The sequence below is a fragment of the Dipodomys spectabilis genome, unplaced genomic scaffold, assembly GCF_019054845.1.
Source record: "Dipodomys spectabilis isolate Male_0828 unplaced genomic scaffold, ASM1905484v1 ptg000211l, whole genome shotgun sequence".
NCBI lineage: Eukaryota > Metazoa > Chordata > Mammalia > Rodentia > Heteromyidae > Dipodomys > Dipodomys spectabilis.
Window position 1 is genome coordinate 1,417,968 of NW_024870888.1, and position 7,158 is coordinate 1,425,125.

The window sequence follows — 7,158 nt, forward strand, 5'->3', positions numbered from 1 at the left end:
GCTACCTCAGTGCCCAGACAAGCCTTGAACGTCAATCATTTCAGTACTACAAACATCAAATTGGTACTAGGAAAATTGTAACATCTAGATTTGGTTTTCTTTCTCTTCAACCTGCTTTTTTGCTACTGGCATGCTATTGAGAGATTGCTAACTTTAAAACTGGGCCAGGGAAAATAAAAAATATTGGCGTTTGTCATCCTCCTCTTCAAAATAGCAGGAACACCATGAATTTGAAACTCCTCTTGAGCACCAGTCCTATATTGCTAAGATTAAATCCTGCTGGCCAACTTTATATTTCAAATACATTGAAAGAATAAAAGGGATTCTTAAGAAGAATAAGGACTAAGAGTATAAAATGTATACTTCTTTATTTATATAAATAAGGCTTTCATACAATCATATTTAAAAGTAATCTGTATTTTTACATTCACCACCCGTGAGTTCCTGACAGGAAAGGCTGTGCATAATGATACACAGCAAGAATCCCACTGCAGGACAACAGGAGCTCAGGAAAGCACCATTAATTTGAGAAGTAGGCAGGCTCTGACACTCCTGTTGCACTGCTAGCAATGGGAAGTCTTAAACTAGTTCCTCCACCAAGTCTTCTTCAAATTCCCCCTGTTCATCAGCAGTAGCATCTTGGAACTGCTGGTACTCGGACACCAGGTCATTGATATTGCTCTCAGCTTCAGTGAACTCCATTTCATCTATGCCCTTACCTATGTACCAGTGCAAGAATGCATTGCACTGGAACATGGCACTGAACTGCTCTGAGATGCACTTGAAGGGATCCTAGATGGCCATGTTGTTGCCGATGAAGGTGGCCGACATCGTGAGTCCATGTGGAGGGGGGGAGGGAAGGGGCGATGTCATACACAGCCGTCTTCACATTGTTGGGGATCCAGTCTCCAACATAGCTGCTGTTCTTGTTCTGCACGTTGAGCATCTGCTCATCCACCTCTTCATGGACATGCAGCCTCGGAAGATGGCAGCTGCTGTCAGGTAGCAGCCATGGCGGAGATCACAGGTGACCATCAAGTTCTTAGCGTCAAATATCTGCTGGGTGAACCTCGGGCACTGAGAGAGCATGGTACTGCTGGCTGGCACGGCTGGTCAGGGGCACAAAGCCAGGCATGAAGAAGTGCAGGCGGGAAAGAGCATCAGATTCAAGGCCAGCTTGTGCAGGTCTGCATTCAGCTGGCCAGGGAAGCACAGGCAGGTGGTAACCCCGCTGTTGGTGGCTGACACCAGGTGGTTCAGGTCGCCATAGTTGGGCATGGGCAGCTTCAAGTTACAGAAGCAGATGTTGTACAGGACCTCGTTGTCGATGCAGAAAGTTTCATCTGCATTTTCCACCAGCTGGTGGACAGAGAAGATCATGTTGTAGGGCTCCAGCACTGTGTTTGACACCTTCAGGGAGGGCATGACACTGAAGGTGTTCATGATGCGGTTTGGGTACCCTTCTTGAATATTGTTGAGAATCAGAGTGCCCATACTTGACCTGGTGCCACCTCCCAAGGAGTGGGCCAGCTAGAAACCCTGTAGACAGTCACACCTTTCTGATTTCCGCCTCACCACATCCAGTACCCGGCTCCACCATCTCGGCTTCCTCTGTGTAGTAGCCCTTGGCCCAGTTATTGGCTGCCCCGCTCTGGCCTATCAGACATGATGAGACACACACTCCAAGAATATTTACTGTGACATTTGTATTGTGAAGACAATAGGACTCTTCTGAGCCAACCTTTGCTTTTACTTTAGATAACTTTGGTGAAATAAAGGAAATGTTTTCAATGTATCTGGGACCCTACAAATCACCCAGGTTCTAAAGAAATAAAGACAATGTGGAGGAAGATACATTTTAACCCAAATCAACTACTTGTAGAAATGAAGAACAGAGCCTGCCTCAATACTGGAAATGTAGTTATTTTCACAGGAGGGACAGGAGCACAGTGTGATCATAGGAAAGCTAAGCTGCAAGCACTTGTCTGCACCTTGCTCACACATAGCTGTGCTTTGATTTCTGGTGTCCTGAAGTAGTTCTCTGTTATTGCCGGGACTTTGAAATGACCAGCAGCGCTGAAACCTTGTTGGAGGCTTTCCCTGATTGCTGATCTTTCCCTTTAGAAGCTACTTTGTCATAGAGTGCTTGAAGAGTGGCACTGATCTGAGCTGTCTGAGTGGCCAGGGGCATGACTCCAGTGGACTGGAATAGGTGGGTTAGCTGAGGACAATATCTAGGTGTATAAAGGCTCAGCCCAGCACTGGAGTGCCTGGATGTTAGGACCCATAGACCAGGATGACATACCAAATATGAAGTTGTCTGGCCTGAAGCTCTGGCCAAATGGTCCTGATCTCACTGAGTCTAAGGTTCCAGGCTCTAGGTCCACCATGGTGGCCCGAGGAACATATTTTTTGCCTGTGGGGACAAGAGTTGACGTAGGCCTATAATTGACAAGAAACTTAGGGGCAGAGCTTATGATTTTAATGACTCTCAGCATTCATTACAGAAATTACAGCATTTGAGACATAGAAACAGAAAAGATTGGTTCAGCCATTGAGGGATTTTTTGAAGAGGGATTAGTAGTGGTTCTCTCACTTCAGCCCTCCCTTCTTTTCAGGCCTTCTGGTCACTTCCGCCTTTTGCACACCATCCCATCCCTGCCAATCCTCCAGGGCTAGTCAGTCTTTACTGATGCTGTCAATATAAGCTAGCTTATGTGGATTCAGAACAGGCAGAAGAAAGTAGAAATGCATTTGGAGTGTGGATGGAAAATGCCACTCAACTGTGACTACCCTTTTTGCCCCTTGGTCAATGAGACAGTCATGAGACAATCAAATTGCTTCAGCTTTCTTGTCATCAAGAGGTGATTCAAACTTATACATTCTCTTTCTCGACACTGTCTCTTAAATTACAGAGGAACAATATGGTAATCTTGCTTCACAAAAAATGGAAAAGACAACATTGAAGGAAGAGCTCCTTGCTTCATGATGAGTGTTGGGCTGTTAAGAGCCAGTTGTCATTGTTGGAGTTTTTAAAGTTACTCACCCATAAACCCTTACAGGTGTCTTCCTTGTCAAGGTAATTCAAGTCATTGATTGATATTACCCTTTAAAACTTCCATGGAGATGTTGAATATTTTTGTGATTACCATCTTGTTTTGAGATGAAATCCATTTCTGACTTAGTAAGGAATGGACTTGAAAATTCTGATAATTCTCTTAGAACTTCAATTCTGAAGGAAGCTAAATAAATCTTGACAGGATAAGAACAAATATATGTGAATTAATCCTTCCTCTTCATCCCTTTTCCTTCCCCAGTACTGTTAATTGGGCCACTGGCTCCTCTTCTCCAGTCCGCAAGTTCCAAATGTCTCAGGCCTTAACCCATTCCTTCTCCACCTCCTCGCATGTTTCTCGTCTCCATTCCTGCCAATTTTCATCTTCAGGTTCACCTTTAATTCACCTGCTATTGTCTCTGCACATGCCAACACTGTACATTCCACCAAATGTGGCTTGTCAAGGGAAATAATTATACACTATTTTCTTCTCATATACTTGTACTGTACTCTATAGTAAAACCACTGGCTACATAGCATGTACCTGTTAATAAGTATGATGTCATGTAGAGACACTTGAATGTGTGTGGCAGATTATTTGTAGGTTCTATACAAATACTATTTTATATAAAGAACTTGAGTGTGTGAAGATGTTGTTATTGGTGGGGGTCCTCGAGCCCATTCCATGAGGATACTGAGGGGTGATTGAATTTTAAGTAATGGTGCTGTTTTCATACTTCCTTTAAATGAATTTATTAAAAGACTACTTTTTCAGCCCTTTGTTTATGGATCACATCTGTAATCCTAGCTAATCATGAGGCTGAGATCTGAGGATCATGGTTCAGTGTTAGCCCAGAAGGGAAGGAAAGTTCTTGGAACACCTATTTCCAATTAACCACACACACACACACACACACACACACACACACACCACACAACACAAAGCTCAAAGAGAAGCTCTATCAATTGAGCCACTAGTAGACTTCCAAGTGAACAGTGACCTGATTGAGCCTCACAGGTGTCTGCTGGACCAGACATCCATTAAAAGGGCTAAAGGATGCAGATATCTCATACAGGCTGTGTGACATCTCTGATTGGGTCTGGGATGGATATGGCCACAGACTGACTTATGACCTTGAGAGTCACATAGCTCTCTCCTACAGACAATAAAACCCTGTACAAAGCATCCCAGTAAGTACCTTCCCTTAGGACCCCTCCTGTCTAGCAAGACATTTGATATTCTCTTCTTCAATATATCATTGCTGTTTTATTCTTCCCTCTATATCCATGAACTCATTCTTTGAGATCATAGAGACAAAAGATGTGATTCAGTTATTAGGTTTTCAGTATCAACATGATGGCCTGCTTCAAAACAGACCTTTTTTTCAACTTCCTGGGCACCAAAGCTGGTGGATCCTGAATGCTTTTATCTTGAGCCCTTTTTGTGTTGCCACCAAACCTGTGCTAGAGTATCATCAGTGCCCAAGGGACACACCGGGAATGCGTTTGTTTCAATCACACATGGTATACCTAGGTGTTGAGTCTGCAAACATGATGGGTACTCACAGATGTGTGACTTAGTGATGTCATCCACTCAGCACAAGGTTTCCCTGGACCAGAGTCTCATCCCCATGCATTGAGTAGATGATAGGTGAAACCTTTGTTTCTCATACACAGATTATATCCTGATTGTTCCTAGTAAATGAATTCCATAGACCACAGGGGAAACAAGCTGAATCCTTCTTTTAGTCATTTCTTCCCTAACACTGACACATCTGCTCCTTGAAGACACCATGGACACATACCTCCCTGTAGAGGCTTTCCAAGACCCTATTCCACCATGTCACCCACCCACTTCAGATCTGTTAGCAGCCACTTTCCTCTAATAAACACATCCCTCATGTCCAGCCTCCCCTATGAAAGTCTTCACTGTTGGGTTTTTATCCTAATGTAGGGGTCACATGCTTAACTATCAAGGTCATGGTTATTTGATATCTTTTGGGTCTACACACAGGACTGCTCAGGGCCATATTGATCCAATGTCTATGGCTCTGTTCACAAGACTGCTCAGTGCCATGGTGATGGGATGTATAGTGTCTGCATATGGGACTGCTCAGTACTATAGTGAATGATGCAGAATATCCATAGAAGGGCACCATTTTCCCATTGAGATTTTCAGCTTTCATTACTTGTGCATAGCTGGTGTTCCACACAGCACTCTAAAATCTATGGGAATTTAGGAAAGAGCCTCTTTATCATGAATTAGCAGAGAATGGAAGAAAATACAATACTCAGCTGTGGTGGTGGTGGCTCTAGCTGGTATTTCTTGATACTCAGCAGACTAAGATCTGAGGATCTAAGTTCAAGGCCAGTCCAGGCAAGAAAATTCAGTGACATTCTTATCCCTAATTAACCACCAAAAATCCCGAAGTAGAGCTATGACTGAAGTGGTAGAGCACTAATCTTCAGCAAAAAAAAAAAAAAAATCCAAGTCAACGTTTAGGCATTAATTTAAGCCTTAGGACCAACACACACACACACACACACACACACACACACACACACACACACACACAACCATTTGTCCAGCACTGGTGGCTCAAACACCTGTAATCCTAGCTATTTAGGACGCTGAGGTCTGAACTTCAGAGTTTCAATCCAGCCCAGGTAGAAAAGTTTGAGACTTATCTCCAATTAACCACCAGAAAACCAGAAGTGGTCCTGTGGCTCAAAGTGGAAAAGCACTAGCCACGAGGGACAGTGTCTAGGTCCTGAGTTCAAGCCTTTCGACTGACAAGAAAAATAAAATGTAACACCTGGATCAGGTCCTTTGTCTCCTTTGTTTGAGGAAAGAGTCTACAGACAAAAAGGAAGAGGTAAGACAGCATAACTTTATTGAAGGAAAAGACCATCAGAACCCTTGCTAGACAAGACAGGCCCATGGGAGGGAAGGCACTAGTTGATGTGGGTTATGTAAGTATTAATGAAGTGTCTTTAGGAATGAACTATAGGTCTCTCAAGACCATTGGACAGTCTGCAGGTCATATCACTCCCCAGGCCTAGTCCGAAGCTCCACAAAGCCAACCCAAGATCTTTATGCATTCTTTAGTCCTTCTGAGTAGGTTATAATTTTGGTACCTACCTCTGGGGTAGAGTCACCTCATCACAGTGTTTATTGTTCCAGGGGCGATGGGCCATGATATGATGTCAAGGAGCCTGCACACAGGACGGCTCAACGCCAAAGTAAAAGACAACTTCTCTGGCAGAGAGACTTTGCCTCCATTGCACAGACATGCTCTTTTTATGCTCTGATAACTCTGGGCGGTTTTTCCATGTTTTCTCATTTTTTTTTTCCAGTGCTTTAGATGGAACCCAGGACATCATGCATGTAAGGCAAGCACTCTCCCATTGCAATTATATTTCTTTCCTTGGATTTGTTTTTAAATGAGCAGTAGATATCATCTTTGTGTATAGGAAAATAGTTATCAAATATCTCCATTTTAAAGGTTTCAGCTCATGAAGTATCACAGTATTTTTTATAATCTAAAATAGAGATATTCTGCCTTGGAGATGTCCAGAGGCCTCAGCCATAAAAACGCCTGGGATAACTGCTGTGCAATTGGCAATGCCAAGCTGGAGCCTTTCCCTTTTGCCCCAGCTTGCTGTTGCACCAGTGCTCCTTTCACCAGAAATGCTCATTTTCTCCATTTCTGCTCTTTGACACTTACATAGAGGAGTCAGCTCCAGCCCTCTGAGAACTCTCTATGGGGGTGCGGAGTGCGGATTCTAGTATGGAAGAGGCCTTCTCTTCCTCCTCCATCTTTTGTGCTGGTCTTGCGCTTGATCTCAGTGACTGGCTCAGTCAGTTTTTCTGTTTGTTTATTTTTTCTTGTTTGTTTGATTTTTAGTCAAGAGCAGAATTTGGCCACAGTTTCACTTCCAGATATTTGGGCTCCTAATTAGTGATGAGTCTCATGAACTTCCCTACACAGGCTGGCTTTGGACCTCATTCCTCAGATGTTTGCCTCATGAATAACGTGGATTATAAGCATGAGCCACAAGCATCTGGCAGAGACAGGGGTCTTCTTTCAGACATACTGGCT

The 7,158-nt window shown here is 43.6% G+C and overlaps 1 pseudogene; it reads right to left on the reverse strand.

Annotated features, from left to right (window-relative positions):
- Positions 1-579: 579 nt before the first annotated feature.
- LOC122122575 lies at positions 580-6,875 on the reverse strand (annotated as a pseudogene).
- Between the last annotated feature and the right edge of the window lie 283 nt (positions 6,876-7,158).